Genomic DNA, 17,370 nt, shown 5'->3' with positions numbered 1-17,370 from the left:
GGATCCTCCGGTAGTACTATGTCCAATTTTCTGAGGAACCGCCAGACTGATTTCCAGAGTGGTTGTACCAGCTTGCAATCCCACCAACAATGAAGGAGTGTTCCTCTTTCTCCACATCCTCGACAGCATCTGCTGTCACCAGAATTTTTGATCTTAGCCATTCTGACTGGTGTGAGATGGAATCTCAGGGTTGTTTTAATTTGCATTTCTCTGATGATTAAGGATACTAACTGTATCCTTGTGCTCTGTATATTATCTGTATTATGATTCAGTGACACTAATTTTTTTTTTAAAGACCAGTCGTGTTTGAATCTTTGTTTTATGGTTAAGCAAACTGAACTTAGAAGACATTTTCTGTCAAGTCAGCAATGAAGTGTGAATTGAGAGCTTCTGTCATGCTGTTGCTGTTGCTGCTGCTTTCAGATGGAAATACTTAGCATCTATTTGATGATTAAACTGTTTTTCACTCTTTCTATTACTTTAAAGATTGTATAATAACTGGCTTAGATATCCTTTTTTAATTGATTATTTACTTGCTTTATTATTTGAGGCTGAGTCTTGCGTTGTCACATAGCCTACTTTGGTCTAGATTCTTGGTCTTGCTACCTCATCCTCCCAAGAGCTGGGATGACAGGCTTGTGGACTTGTAGCACATGACCATGATCTAGGCTTGGAGGGCCAGATAATCTCTGTTGCAGCTATACCAGACTGGTCATAAAGTCCAGAAAGAGCTGTAGACAAATGAATAGTCTTGATACTGTCCCAATAAAACTTGAGTAAAACAAGACTTGAATTGTCTATTATTTTTATGTACTGCACAATATTATTGTCCTTTTGCTTTTTTTTTTTTTTTTTGCAATATTCGACAATGTAAACAACAGTTATTAGTTTCTGGGCCATGTAAAGATAGGTGGCAGACTGTATTTGGCCCATAAATCTTAGCAATTTAGAAAGTCCGTTTACAGTTTATGTCAATAACTTGTGTATCTCTACTCTACGCCTATCTTGTTAAGCTCTTTAAATAGTAGAATTTTATGCTTCTGCATACACTACTAGTTTCATTGTCCATAGGCTAAAAAGTCCTTTGAAGAACAATTTCATGCAGTGTTTTTCTTCTGGATTCCCCCTCATCCTTCTTCTTTGCATTTAATAAGAATACACAAAATGGTCTGGAATGAGAACAAATGATTCATTAAATGTCAACAGCTGTTGAACCACCTGTTACCCAAAAGGAGTTTAATTAGCCCCACAAACTAATCAAGTCTTTTTAGCTGTGGGTGTGAGAAATGGAAGAAGAAATAGAAGGCAGAGCTGATTGGGAGGTGGCACTGTTGACAAGACAACATTCTTTTAGGAAAAAAAAATGCAGGTATCAACAACAGCAGCAGCAGCATCAGAAATTTAAGGCTCATGGTTTATTATCCTACTGATGAAGGGATATGTTCATTTGGTAAAATTATTACAGGAAGTCATAGCATGTGAAAACGACGAGGCTGAGATGATCTCTGTGAGCCTGGAGAAGTTGAAACACAACAGTGGGCTTGTTGTTTACTTCCAGTTGGTCTCCTCAGCTATGTAGTCTGCGGACCCTTTCCTAATGTAAATAAGGGATTTGGGCACAACTGGGAAATGAAACCATTTGGGGGATGTCTGGCACAGAGAGTCTGTGGTGTCACAGGATGTGGTGAAGTCAATCAAGTCTGAAGAAAGGTGGAGGTGGGGTGAGGCAGAGACATGGTCAAGAGTGGGACTCTACAAGCTGCAGTGAGAGGTGGTGTGTGTCAGTAAGCTGGAGCTAAAGACATGTTTAGTTGAGCATGCAAGAACTTGCACACGTGAGTTTATGGGATGAGAGTCAAGATAGTAGAGCCATATAAACAGCAAAATAATGCCGAGAACCATGTAAGGGATACTGTAGTAATAGGTAGCTACAATGACATTTCTTTGAATGTGAAACTATTTCAGTATTTGAAAGTGCCATGAGCATACCTGTGGTTTGAATGAGTGTTTTTCAACATTCTTTACTCAAGTGTTGGGCAGGATAATATTTTGTCATAGGGTATAGCTTTATATGTTGGTGGATGTGTGTTATCTGTGATGTTACTCCATGAAAGGATAGCAATATTCCCTGGTTATTATGGAAATCCAGATGTCCATAGCCTGCCAACTATCTATCCCTCTAACTATCTATCTATTTATTTATTCACTTTACATCCTGTTTATTTATTCACGGCTCCCCTCCCTTCTCTCCTTCCAGTTCCATCCTTAAACTCCCTCTTCCTATTCTGCCCCACTTTTTCTCCACAGAGAAGGGGAGCCCTACCCCCACGGGTTCCAACCCACCCTGGCACATCAAGTAGTAGCAGGAGTAAGCAAATTCTCTCCTACTTAGACGAAACAAGGCAGCCCAGCTAGGGGAAAGGGATCCAAAGGCAGGCAATAGAGCCAGAGAAAGCTCCAGCTCCAATTGTTAGGGGACCCATATGAGGACCAAGCTGACCATATGAGGGAACCTAGGTCTAGCCCCTGTATACTTTCTGGTTGGTAGTTAGGACTCTATAAGTCCTGATGGGCCAGGTTGGTTGATTCTGTAGGTCTTCCTGTGGTGTACCTGACCCTTCCAGCTCTCTCCCAACTCTTCCACAAGACTCCCTGAGCCCCATCCAATGTTTGGCCTTGGGTCTCTGCATCTGTCTTCATCCACTTCTGGGTGAAGACAGGCTCCTATCTGCAAGAATAGCAGAGTATCATTAATAGTGTCAGGGGTTGGCTCTCTCCTATATGGAACTTCTGGTTCCCTATCCCCCACTGCTAGGAGTCTCAGCTAGAGTCACCTCCATAGACTCTTGGGCAGCCTCCCCATTTCAGGTCTCTGGCACATCCTAGAGAGGGTCCTACCCTCATTTCTATTCACTCTCCCGGCACTTTCTCTGATTCCCCCATTCCCCTTTCCATCCCCTCTCCCATCCAGTTCCTAGCCACTTGAGTTTTTGATCTTAACCATTGTGTTGGGTATAAGATAAAATCTCAGAGTAGTTTTGATTTATATGTTCCTGATGACTAAGGATGTTGAACACTTCTTTAAGTGCGTCTTGGCCATTTGAGATTCCTCTGTTGAGATTTCTCTGCTTAGCTTTGTATTCCATTTTAAAAATTGGGTTGTTTGGCTTGCTGGTATCAATTTTCTTAAGTTCTTTATATATTTTGGATATCAGCTCTCTGTCAGATGTAGGGTTGGGGAAGAAAATTTCCCATTCTGTAGGCTGCTGTTTTGTCCTATTGATGGTGTCCTTTGCATTACAGAAGCTTCCAGCCTCACGAGACCCCATTTATTAATTATTGGCCTTAGTGCCTGAGCTTTCAGTGTTCTGTTTTGGAAGTTGTCTCCTGAACCAATGCATTCAAGGCTATTCTCTACTTTCTCTCCTATTAGATTTAGTGTATTTGATTTTTTTGTTGAGGTCTTTGATCCACTTGGTCTTGTGTTTTGTGTAGGTTGATAAATATGGATCTTTCAGAAAACATCTAGGAAATGCTATGGCAAGCAAGTGAATTTTCTGGAGATGGCCCAACATGTTGCCTGGCTGTAACGGGTGCACTCTGAGATGCAGGGTCCTCAGAGACTTTATCCCAGGATTGCTTTTTGTTGCTGATATGCCTTTTTTGCCACTATTACATAGTCTAATGATTTCTATTGGGCAGATCTCCTGATGAATCAATAGGAAGATGTAGGTTCATATAGTAATGCTATGTAGATGAATCAATGATTTCATAATTCCTGATAATGATTTTATAGAATTCTTAAATTAATACAAGTAATCTCAGTCCATTTTTACTTTGATAACCCTACCAATCCATGAGCTGTATTTGTGAGTTGAAATTGTTAAAATTTGGTTTTGTCATAAAATATCTTGTTTTCTCTGTCTATGGTGAGTGAAAGTTTTGCTGGGTATAGTAGCCTGGGCTGACATCTCTGGTCTCTTAGAGCCCACAAGTCATCTGCCCAGGCTGATTTCAGAGTCTCTGTTGAGAAGGTAGGTGTAATTCTGATAGGTCTGCTTTTATATATTACTTGGGCTTTTTCCTTTGCAGCTTTGAACATTCTTTGATCTGTACATTTAGTGTTTTGATTATTATGTGGTGAGGATTTTCTTTTTTGGAACAATGACTTTGGTGTTCTGTAAGCTTTTTTATATGTTTATAGGTATCTCTTTTTTTTAGGTTGGGGAAATTTTTTTCCTATGATTTTGTTGAAGATGTTTTCTGGGTCTTGGAGTTGGGAGTCTTCTTCTTCTATTCCCATTATTTTTAGGCTTGGTCTTTTCTTAGTGTCCCTGATTTCTTGTATGATTTTTGTCAGGAAGTTTTTAGATTTAGCATTTTCTTGGAATGATGTATCAGTTACTTCAACTTATCTTCTATGCCTGAGATTTTCTCTTCCATCTTTGTATTCTGTTGGTGAGGCTTCTGTCTGTAGTTCCTGTTTTCTTTCCTAGGTTTTTGATCTCCAAGATTTCCTTAGTTTGTGTTTTCTTTATTTCTCCTATTTTCATTTTCATATCTTGCACAGTTTTATTCACTTTTTTTTTACCTCTTTGATTGTATTTTCCTGTATTTCTTTAAGGGGTTTATTCATTTCCTTTTAAAAGGACTCTATAATCTTTATGAGACTCTATTTAAGGTCATATTCTTGTGTGTTGGCTGCTTTATGACATCCAGGGCCTGATGAAGTAGAATAGTTGGGCTCTGGTAGGCTCATATTACCCTAGCTCTTGTTGGCTGTATTCTCATGTTGGCTTTAGCCATCTGTTTATCCCCGGTGTTGGCTGGATGTTCTTGATCCTGGCAGGACTCCTTGGGGAGGCAGACCAAGCCCTAGGGCTGACAATGGAGCTCATAACTCACCTCTGCTGGCTGTCCAGTTTTGTTTTTAAATACCATGAATATTAACTTTTCCCAGACTGCTTGGTGATGAATGGCCTGTGTGCAGTTGGGGTATACAACAAAGACATCTTGAAACAAATAAATATGGGAATATTGGTTTATCTTTTAGAGTACGGCAGCAAAGGATGCATACTGAAGAATAGATGTGTTGTCCTTAAAACTGTAGTGCATTGCTATCTACCCCTTTCTTTTTTAAAATAGGTAGGGTGGCACACAAAAATGTTATGTGTGACTATTTCTTACAAGCACAGCTTTTAAAACAACTTCAGTATGCTGAACTCACTTTTCCTTTTTGGATGATGTCTACCCATATTCACCCTCTATCAAAAGCCAGAACTTCAAGTACTAGGTTATGGCCTCTACAGGCAAATTATTTTTGTTCAAATGGTTCATATTTGTGGGGAATTGAAGGCTGGAATCCAGTCGAGCTGAGGTCTGATGGTCATAATTCACCTTCATGACATGGGGTAAGTGTTCCCTCATGCTCCTGTAACTCTAGCCCCTGCCTAAGGTACCACTTCCCACAGCCCCCACAAGAGAAGCATGGTCAGTAGTCATGTAGGCAATGGCCCAAACTTCCGACCTTCAGGCTAAACGCCTCCCCAGTTACCTAGCAGTGAAGACCATAAAAGGGGCTGTTAAGCCCCCACCTCGCTCTCTTACTCTTACTCCTTTGTCCTCTTACCTCTCACTTCTCTCACTTCTCTCTCCTCTTCCCTTTCTCTTTGTCTTCTCCCCTCCCCTCCCCTCTTCTTCCCTCCCCCTCTTCTCTTCTCTTCTCTTCTCTTCTCTTCTCTTCTCTTCTCTTCTCTTCTCTTCTCTTCTCTTCTCTTCTCTCTTCTCTCTTTCCCCAGCATTTCTATAATAAAGCTCTTAAACCATAGAGTGTCTCTGCTCCATCTAGGTCCGCTGCGCCACTCTCACCAGTGTTAGGATCTTCTTCCCTATTACCTCTTTCCTACAACCCTGGGGTTTTAGCAAGGTAGCTCTGGGGTCCCCGGTCAGGGGCTGCCCTTTCCACCCCCGCCGTGTGGGTCAGGCATGCTCACCCCGGCAGCGTGGAAAAGCATCCGGCAGCTCTGCCTTCATCTGCCTGCCCAGAGCACAGGAACTCTGGCTGGACGTTAGGCCCCCTTTCCTCCCCCACTTTTCCCCAGGGCCCCCCTTTTATTTTGTTTCCAATACATATTAACTAAAATTTCAGGTAAAACAATCTCTATACATTTCATTATTCCTTAAGAGTTCGTGGCCTGGTGTTTATTTTAGTAGCCCATTTGCACAAATTTTCAGTGACTCAGGATGCTCTGCTGCCTTTTCGTTGAGAAATGATTGAGTTGCATTGCTGTTGTGGCCTCTGTTCCCCAATACTCGTGCCTGTGTTTGTGTGGAACCCAGAGTCCAACACCCCACTGTTGAGATGGACACATTGTAAACCACTGCGTATTCAGTCAAAATGCAGACTTCAGGTTCTTCTGTATGAAATAAAAAATAAGTACTTTATTAAAATTAAAAAAAAATAGACAGGAAAACCACATGAAAAGAAATCATTGGGATGTTAGTCCTTGTCGATAGTATTGTAAATGGATCAGAAACTTAAAAACGAAGTCATGCTATTATCTGGAAAAATCTGGTATAATTCCTTTATAACTTTTCAGGAGTACTTTCTTTTTTTTTTTTTTTGTTTTTTTTGAGACAGGGTTTCTCGCCCAGCTCAGGAGCACTTTCTTGACAAGGATTTAAAAATTTAGAAAACAAGCTGGGCAGAGGTGGCGCATGCCTTTAATCCCAGCACTTGGGAGACAGAGGCAGGCAGATATTTGAGTTCAAGGCCAGCCTGCTCTACAGAGTGAGTTCCAGGACAGCCAGGACTGCAGAGAAACCCTGTCTCAAAAAAGGCAAAAAAAAGGAGAAAAAAAAAACGGGAGGGAGGGAGAGAGAAAATTCTGTCTATTTTATGTAAGGGCAATCTACATGTGAACGGCCATAAATAAAACACACAAAAATTATAATCAAGAGAAAAAAAAAAAAAAAAAAAAAAAAAAAAAAAAAAAAAAAAAAATTTAGAAAACAAAAACCAACCAACCAACAAAAACAGGAGCAGCAATCAACCAACCAGCCTGGTATCTCATGCCTACAACACTAACATTTGTGATGTAACGGTGTAGGATTGCCATGAATTCAAGGTCACCCAGGCTCCAAAGTCACTCCCAGGCCTATCAGGACTGCAAAGTTAGACCACGTGTAAACAAATGGACAATCTTTAAAAAAGAGCTGGCCTCTGTCAGAGGCGCGTTGTATGCTGAGCAGCTGTTGTCGCCTGCTGCCGCACGTCCTGGTTCCGAGCCGCCCGCCGCTGACCCGCGGACTGCGGTTCTTCCTTCTCCACCTCATGAAGCCCTTGGTCGTGTTCGTTTTGGGCGGGCCCGGTGCGAGCAAGGGGACCCAGTATGCGCGCATTGTCGAGAAATATGGCTACACACACCTTTCTACAGGAGCACTTCTTCGTGATGAAAGGAAGAATCCAGACTCACAGTATGGTGAACTTATTGAAAAGTACATTAAAGAAGGAAAGATTATACCAGTTGAGATAACCATCAGTTTATTAAAGAGGGAAATGGACCAAACAATGGCTGCCAATGCTCAGAAGAATAAATTCTTGATGAATTTCCAAGAACTCAAGACAACCTTCAAGGTTGGAACAAAACCATGGGTGGAAAAGCAGATGTATCTTATGTTCTGTTTTTTTGACTGTAATAATGAGATCTGTATTGAACGATGTCTTCAAAGGGGATAAAGTAGTGGTAGGAGTGACGACAACAGAGAGAGCTTGGAAAAGAGAATTCAGACTTACCTTGAATCAACAAAACCAATTATTGACTTATATGAAGAAATGGGGAAAGTCAAGAAGATAGATGCTTCTAAGTCTGTTGATGAAGTTTTTGGTGAAGTTGTGAAGATTTTTGACAAAGAAGGCTAACTAACCCTGAAGACATCTTTGAAATCATGCTCGAATATTGCTTTGATAGCTGCTATCACAGCCCCTTTTAAGGCAGCTTTAACCTTTCAAAATTACATCTCAATTAATGTCTAGAAATATATAGTAAGACAAATTATGTGTTTTTTTTTTTAAATTTGTGGTCACAGTACACAGTGAATTCAGGTTTAAATCATTTTAGGTATTATGGTGCTCACAAAATGAAGAAGGTATCAGCTAATTCTTGTTTGTGTTACCCCTTTTATCCCTTTTATGTCTGTGCCTTCGGTGAGCTAATTTTTTTTTAGTATGCACGTATATCCCTTTTGTAATTGCAGTGTGTTGGGATTTGGGATTTCCACTTCCTCTTGCTGCACATTTAATATTTTCAACCTGCTAAGTGAATTTGTGGACCAAATTTAAAGGAATTTTATGTGTAGCTGGCTCTTGCTCAAGGTGTTTAGTAAACATACTCATAAAATGGACTCCAGCAATGCTCTGTTTATCAGATGACTGACCATTTCCTGTTGAAAGTTAAAACTTAGAGACTGATTTATTTCAGCTTGTGCAACGTTGTGTGATAGGGCATAGTCTTTGCTTCCAAGGTTTGAGTCGGGGACGGGGCTTCAGAGCCTGGGCAGGATTGTCAGCTTTCTGCTGACATAGTCTGTGGCGCAAGGGTCGCAAATAGTGACTTGTATTCCTGTGCCCTGTGACACAGGACTAGTCATCATAAACTGATGTAACAAGAGTTCCTACCAGTAGACCCTTGACACGCATTCACTAGTTTATGGTAATTTGATTCAGTTTTTGTTTTAATAATAGTTCAAAGTTTTTTTGTTTTGTTTTCTTAGACTAAATATAGGGTTAGAGTAAATTAGATAAAGCAATCTAATGGTTAAAATTCCCATTTGTATTTTATTTTCTGGAATATGTTTTTCATGGTTACTTGTTTTAAAAGATTTTAAAAATCATTGCACTTTGGTCAGAAAAAATAATAAATATATCTTATAAATGTTTGATTCCCTTACTGCTTGCTTTTTCAATAAAGTTTTAAAACCAAAAAAAAAAAAAAAAGTAAAGGCAAACCAGTCAAAACCACGGAAATAGCACATACTGTTCACACAAGCACAAAGGACAAGAAAATTACAGTTAAATACCCGGGAAAGACATTGTAAATTCTGTCTTAAAAGCCTAATAGCTTTGCTGTAAAAAAGAGCTTCTGAAAACAGAAGAAAAAGAGTCAGATTAAAGAACTTTTATTTCCTCTATAAAATAAAAGTCCAAACTTACAAATAAGAGAAATTCAAATTCAAATTATATAATATACAATTTTCTCAGTTAGCAGGATGGCAGTAACTTAATATTTAACAGTACACTCAGTTAGGTCAAAATGCACAAAATGTTGTTGCCCTATGGAGAGCGATGAGGGTCATTTAGCAAAAGGGCATTGCAATTCCCTTAAACCTATCATGTTGTAGTTGTATTCTGTTTAACCCACTAGCCCCATTTATAGAAATTCATCAAAAGCATATACATATTGCAGAAATACAAAAAGGTATATATGCTAAGATTTTTCACTGTAGAACTATTTTTCCACATGGAAGACAATAAGATACAAAATTTGATATGTATCCACAAAGAAAGAAAAGGTTCGGCAGGCATTGGTGAAGCACATCTTTAATCTCAGCACTTGGAAGGCAGTAGCAAGCAGATCTCTATGAGTTTGAGGACAGTGAGTTCCAGAAAAGCCAGAGGGACTCTGTGACACCCTGTCTGGAAAAACTAAACTAAACCAAACCAAACCAAACCAAACCAAACCAAACCAAGAGTTCCACAAAGTATCATACGTCTGCACAGTGACATCTTGTCTTCCGGAAGAAAAGCACTGACGTGTACATCCATTGACAGTTTTGAAAGGCTCTCTGGATACTGAGTAGAACAATCAAGGAGAAAACTGTGTGTATGATGCTTTTTGTTTGAAGGACTACGTTTTTGGTTGCTAGCAAGATGTATAGATGTACTTTCTTCCGGTTTCTTTAACATCAATTAAGAGAATATCAATTGGTATTTAAGTTGAGATACTATAATGATGTTCTCAAGGGCCATTGGCCAATTCTAAGTTTACAATGTGTTTGTGGTTGTGAAAGACTCCATGAGGAGCCCCTGGCTCAGGCCTCGGGATAATAGCAGACCCCCAAGAACTCATGAGAGACCAAGCTTGATGCAAATCACATGAGACTTTATGGGGGGGGGAGCCAGAGTTCTGGGGATGATTCATATCCCACGCAGGGGTAGAGGAGTAGACCCTGAGGGAAAAGGGGTCCCAGTTTTTATAGGTCCTTAAGGGGGAAAGGAGAAGGAGGGAGTAGGGGATTTCCAGATCTAAACAATGTCTATTCTAAAATGATTGATTCCTCAACAACATTATGAACTAACCAGTACCCCGGAGCTCTTGACTCTAGCTGCATATGTATCAAAGAAAGAGAGGCCCATTGGACACACAAACTTTATATGCCCCAGTACAGGGGAACGCCAGGGCCAAAAAAATGGGAGTGGGTGGGTAGGGAAGTGGGGGGGAGGGTATGAGGGACTTTTGGGATAGCATTGGAAATGTAATTGAGGAAAATACATAATAAAAATATTAAAAATTAAAAAAAAAAAGAAATGGGTATGGGAGGGAAACAAGGAAGGAGTCTAATAAAGGTGCAGCAACTCTGGATTGGCCCCGACTGTGGTTGCTGGGGAGATTTTCCGACTCTATCCCAACAACCAATATAGCAACCAATATCACAAACACCTGGCAGTGAGGTGCAGCAGTGGGCACACACCTGGATTCAAGGAACGGTCAGAACATTGGCAGACACAAAGGTTAGAGGAGCCGCCAGAGCATTGTGCACCTCTATTTTTCTAAACCAGTGAAGCTAGTTCTACTAACAAAGAAATCTATTTTGCCAATTTCAGGGCTTCTGTGACCTTTTACATTCTGTCAGGATCTTTCAGTTTTACGAGGAATAGCTCCATCATGTTAGGCGTACTTATGAGCTGCTCATTGTCTCATTTGGACATGAGATAGGATTTATGTCAAGTAGACAAGGGGTGGATTGTGGTGGCTATTCCTGGCTCTCTCCTTGACTACGACTAGAAAGAACTGCAATCCAGAATTGTGTCTCTAGCTGCATATGTTGCAGAAGATGGCCTAGTCAGCCATAATTGGGAAGAGAGGCCCCTTGCTCTAGCAAACTTTATATGCCCCAGTACAGGGGAATGCCAGGGCCAAGAAGTGGGAGTGGGTGGGTAGGGGAGCAGGGCGGGGGGAGGGTCTAGGGGACTTTTGGGATAGCGCTTGAAATGTAAATGAAGAAGATACCTAATTAAAACTGTAGGAAAAAATAATTATACGATAAATAGAAATTTACTACAAAGTCATTAGCTGGGCCAATTCAACAGATGGTTATAAAGCACTGTTGACACAAGGCTTCACATGGCAATAAACTTTTAATAAAGATTTTGTAAACAGACTAAGAATAATAAACTTGATCATGACTACAAAGAAAAAAAATCCAGAATTGAAAGGCATACTTGTGATCCAGATCTTGAGGCTGAAAGATAGGTTTCTGACCTGGATCTTGCCATGGAGATCTTGAGGCATAGATCTTGAGGCCATGACACCTTTAATACTAGGAGACTGAGGCAAAGAGATCTCTGAGTTCAAGGTCAGCCTGGAACAAAGCAAATTCCAAATCCAGGTGTGGTAGCACACACCTTTAATCTGGGCCACAGCTTCTGCCTGAGACCTACATAAGGACATCGGAAGAAAGAAGACCAGCTGAAACAACTGAGCAACTACTCGATCCCTGGAATTCCCATCCACAGCTGCTCATTGTTGGGTTGAATTACAGACTGTAAGTCATTATAATAAATACCCTTAGTATAAAAAAAGAAGATAAAGGAAGGAGTATCCAAATCTAAGAGGACATGACTTACATACATGCCAGGACTTCTCAATGTACATGGCAGCATAGCTTCTCAGTAGCTGTGACTGGATCGTATTTTGTCATAGAATGCCTGGGAGGATGGATGACAACATCTAAGACCTCCTTGTATAGCTAGCATCTGTTGTGAAAACCAGCCATTGTCAAATGTCCCCTGGGGGACAGATTTGTCTTCTTTTGAAAATGACTGTAGTTAGTGGAGGGAGGAAACAGAAATTAAATTTTCACACTGTCATTATTATTTTTGTGTAGAATGATCTGGAACTTTGTAAATGTTTTACATATTGTATAGTAAATTATCCTCCCCAAAAGCTTCTAAAAATTACAATAAAAACCAAGTGAGCTAACGGCATACAGAATTCCAAGTGGCTTTAAAAGTAAGTTGACTGTATATCTGTAGTGAGTATTCTCTAAGTAAGAAGGTTACAAAGGCATCTTCTTTCTCATATCAGCATTCTAAAATCAATATTGACATTATTCTAGAAAGTAAAACGAATCAATCAGTAATTAAACTGTTGCAATTAGGAACCCATATTTTGCATAAAAATAAAAGTCAAGTGAAAACTCACTGTAAATTGGGCTGGAAATGTTAACATGAATTTATGCTTTTTTTAAAAGATTCATTTTATTTATTTATTTATTTATTTATTTAGTGTGTGTGTGTGTGTGTGTGTGTGTGTGTGTAAGTGTGTGTGCATGTGAGTTCAGGTTCTCACAAAGCCAGCAAAGAAGCCAAGAGTCTCAGGGTGGTTGTGGCATGGGCTACTGGGAACCTAATTTGGATCTTCCATGAGAGCAGGAAATACTTGTAACCATTGAGCCATAGCTTCAGCCTGATACAATTTTCTTAAAACAAGTGTTTCCCAGCTCTTTCTGCTGAGAAGGTCCTGAGAAAATGACACATAGTACCCAAACTGTGGTCTCTAAAATACTTTTCTTCCCATGGGGGGGGGGGAAATAAAACTTTCTTGTAGGAATGAAGACTTCAAAATCTTGGTTAGAAAATGCACAGAAGGAACCGGAAAGATCTAATGCTGGGGAATCAGGTCGTTACTAGGGGCCAGCCTGGATTATGACAGAAAAGCCAACACAAAGATCAACAACCCTTACTGGGTTAAAACACAGCAAACATGGGTTTACAACAAGAGCTAGCAAGACTCTCATTCATTTCCCATGGGGAATGCAGCAGAGCCAACTCTGCTTTGAATCCTGCTAAGTATGGAGAAATACCAAATAATTTAATCTGTCTTTTCTAGAAGATTTAGCAAAGCCATGTAGGAAGTTAGCAGACATATTTTTAATGAACTCATGCCAACTCATCTAGTACCCAAACAAGAAAGTGTAAAACATCACTTAAAAAATCTTTTTTAAAAAAAGTAAAAGGATGGAGATTCTTGTCTGGTATATGTAAAGCCTACGATTATTTTAGGGAGTTAAAAACGTATACCCCAAGGCTGGAGAGAAGGCTCCCGGGTTGAGTGCTTGCTGTTCTGGAAGACCCACATTTGATCGCCAGCACACACTGCGGGGTTATGATTATTGACAACTCTAGCTCCACAGGTGGCCTCTGGGCACCTGCAGGCATGTGTACATACACACATACATATCATTTTACATTTTTAATTATTCAAAATTATTAAAATAACTTAAAATTCTTCACAGCTTCCAAGCTAATGTGTTCTTAAAATGTTTTGTATTAAATGTCAAAATAAAAAAAAAAATCTTTTTTAAAAATTTATTTTTGCCGGGCAGCAGTGGCACATGTCTGTAATCCAAGCACTCAGGACTCAGAGGCAGACAGATTTCTGAGTTCAAGGCAGGCCAGGCTGGTCTACAGATCGAATTTCAGGACAGCAAGGGCTTCACAGAGGAACCCTGTCTGAAAACAAACAAAACAAACAAACCAAATGCCATTCAATTTTGTGCAGGTGTGTGTATATCTGTGCTATGCTTGTGCTTGAGGGTGGGAATCCGTGGAGGGCGCAGGCGTTTGAGCTCCTGGAGCTGAGTTACTACAGTTGTGAGCTGAGAGAGACATGGGCGCTCGGAACTGAACTCCGGCCTTGTGAATGAGCAGTGTGGGCACTTCATCGCTTAGCTGTCTCTCCACTCTTCATTTTTAATAAATACCAAATGAATAGATTTAGCTGCTCAAAACATTTTGTGAAATCATCAGGCTAACAACACCTAAACTCACAGTAGGCGTTTTATACTTCCTAATGGAAGTACACAAAGCTAACAGGGACCTAGTCTTCCAAAATAGTGACCGGAAGCTGGCCATACCTCTGCATTTGTTTACCCCTTTATAGGAGAAAGAACATGGACTCTAGAAAGTAATAAAAATTGCATATGAGCCGGGCGTGGTGGCGCACGCCTTTTAATCCCAGCACTCGGGAGGCAGAGGCAGGCGGATTTCTGAGTTCGAGGCCAGCCTGGTCTACAAAGTGAGTNGCCTGGTCTACAAAGTGAGTGCCAGGACAGCCAGGGCTACACAGAGAAACCCTGTCTCGAAAAACCAAAAAAAAAAAAAAAAAAAAAAAAAAATTGCATATGAATAAAACTTTTCTTTCTTCGATTATGAAAGTTTTCCAGTCTGGCAGTGGTAGCACATGCCTTTGATCCCAGCTCTTGGAGGCAGAGGCAGACAGATCTCCATGAGTTCAAGACCAGTCTGGTCTACTACAGTGAGTTCCATAACAGCTAGGGCTACACAGAGAAACCCTGCCCTGTCTCAAACAACAACAACAATAACAACACCCAAACACCAGTATCACAACCATATTTTCAAGGAGAAAGAGGAGGTGGGGTGTTAACAGTAAAAGAGAACCCCCAACCCTGCTCAAGAAGTGTTGGACCAGCTTGGCTCCTTGTAGAGACAAATTAATTCTATAGAGTACAAAAACCAAAAATAGTTGGATTGAGTAGTGACTAAATGTTTGATAATATTGATTTTTGTTATATTTTAGAGACTTTATTTTTTAATGAGAATGCTGTTCTTTCACAGATATCCTGCTGAAGTATGTGTGAGGGAAATGGAATGACCTAGGGTATCACCCCTGTTGGGAGAAGTCCTCTTTACTGCCTTCCAGTTGGGATTTGAGTGGTGCAGGTAAACTTCAGGGTGTAGCATATTCACAAGGACTGTACTTCTTGGAGAAGAAGAAAATAAAATTGCTTAATGAATCATTCTGCCTCCCTTTATCATCCAATAGCATTCATCACTCACCTCCGGCCAAGAAACCATTACTTCTTGTTTAATACTTTCCTCAAAAAGGATACAACTCTTCCCTATGTAGTTTTCAGTTTTTCCATTGTTTCAGCCCATTCTGTGCTTAAGCTTCTCTAGATCTGTTTTAAGGCCTTATATAGTAAGGTCTGGGATGTTTGTATATAAAAATTGTAAGCCACTCTATTATATTATCTCTTCTCTCAGCACATTTATAAATGTACAGTTTGACAGCATTTGACTATAAGAGCCAGTATTTCTTTTGCTATTATTTGTTTCTATCATAAAGTCATTTCCTACCTTAATTTATCATGTTTATACTACAAAGCACTTTAAAAGGATTAGGCTAAAACTGTTAATTTAACTTGAGCAACCTTCAAGCCCTCGTAGAGGATGCAGTTAAACATCTTTAATTTTATGTATGAAGATATTATCAAGACCCCCCATATTATCATGACCCCCACAAAGAAACAGAAAAATGGATCCTGACAATAAATTTGGTGGAAGCATGATTGTTTCTCAAAAAAAAAAAATTGGCTTTAGTAGCCACTCACATAACAGAAATCCTTGCACTGCTGTTTTGCCTTTATTCTGAATTGTCACTCTTTTTAAGACGCCTGTTTTTAGACAGGATGACATCATCTGGGATGTCACCACTCTTCCTCTTCATTCTCTGCCCTCGCAGTGCTCTCTGGAAGACTCTCACAATGGGGCTTATGACTTGGCAAAGCCCTATTCTTGCACAGGTTTGTATATCTGCTGTTGAGTTTTCATTTATAGAATCACAAACTTTGATAGAAGCAGGAGGAACACCACCTGTGGCCCTAGCCTTCTCCATTCCCTACGAGGGTTTCAAGGTTGCTCAAGTTAAAATCCACTGTGTGCTGTCATTTCTCATGTTAATTCAGCAGCGGAGAGCCAGTATCCGGCGTGTGTTGTACGATGGCCTGGCTCACTTCAGAGCTATTTTTTCTTTGAGTGTTGAAAACACTCTTTCCATCATCACATTGATCTCTAACAGAAAACCCTTTAGGTCACTGGCCCAAATTGAGTTGAATTTAAAAGATTTAGTGCTGTTTGCTCTATGTACTGATAGAAGAGGTAGTGTATTTTCATAGAATGAACACTGAAGTCAGAGGCATTTGGTTCTAGGATGTATCAACAGTCTGACTTAAGAGCTTGCCATTAACAGCCAGAGAAATAGCTCTGCACTTAGCATGTCTGAGTTAGTTGACCCATGTAAAGGTAGAGAGACAGAACCAGCTTGAAAAAGTTGTCCTCTATGCATATCACTAATGTGTCTGGGTACACGAATGCTCACTCCCGTTTTACACACACACACACACACACACACACACACACACACACACACACACACACAATAGCAATAGTTTAAGAAAGAACTTGTCATTAAGCTTCTCCAGTCCTGCAAGGTAGAAATGATAAAGCCTGGTATTTTCACTAATATTAAATAAAATGATATATATCAAAGTATGCATGCTTGGCAAATATTTTAGGGGTTTTCCAGCTATGTTAGTTGTATTATATGCAACTATTGATAATTGAAATTGACATATCAGCTCTTGAATTAATGGTTATTTCTCTGGTTCTTAATCCGTTTAGGATCAGGCACTTATCGCTGGTAAAGAGTTTATGTTCTTGGCCACTCTTCCCATCAATACTCTGGAAGATGAAGTATTGAGAAAACCTTTTACAAACCTTGTTCTAGTGTTGTTGTGTAATTTCCTGATTGGTTTCTCATTTGCATGTGTAGGGGCATAGTACTGAGCTCACAAAGTTGTCACAGCAATAAAGAGAGGAGGTAATTAAGCAGTCTAGATTTCCTGTATTAGGATATGTCCTGATTATGTGTATCTGGCCACGTCATAGACACCCCTTTTGATTTTCACTATTTCTTTTATCATAATTTTCACACATGGACATTGTTTTGTGTTCTGTATCTTTTGGCAGAGTCTTTCTTGTCTGTCTCTGCTGGGATTGTGCCAATAACACCCCTGTCTCTGACTTTTGAGTGCTGGGATTACAGGTGGGTGGCACCACACCTGGCTTGCATTCTTTATAGGCTGTGCCAATTTTTCCAAGTCAGAAATTTTGGACACCTTGCTTTATTTTACGTAGAAATGAATCCAGCTGGATTGCCTTCTATTAAATCTGGAAGTATGAGTCTCTCCAGTTTGATTCCGCCCCCACTTTAGTTTAGGCTCTTGCCT

General features: G+C 40.0%; 1 pseudogene; it reads left to right on the top strand.

The window, feature by feature from the left end:
* Positions 1 to 7,240: 7,240 nt before the first annotated feature.
* LOC110291988 lies at positions 7,241 to 7,945 on the top strand (annotated as a pseudogene).
* The last annotated feature ends 9,425 nt before the right edge of the window (positions 7,946 to 17,370 follow it).

This window comes from Mus caroli, chromosome 3 (assembly GCF_900094665.2).
Source record: "Mus caroli chromosome 3, CAROLI_EIJ_v1.1, whole genome shotgun sequence".
NCBI classification, from domain to species: Eukaryota; Metazoa; Chordata; class Mammalia; order Rodentia; family Muridae; genus Mus; species Mus caroli.
The sequence above is the reverse complement of the archived record's forward strand: the minus strand, read 5'-3'. Positions and strand labels throughout refer to the sequence as shown.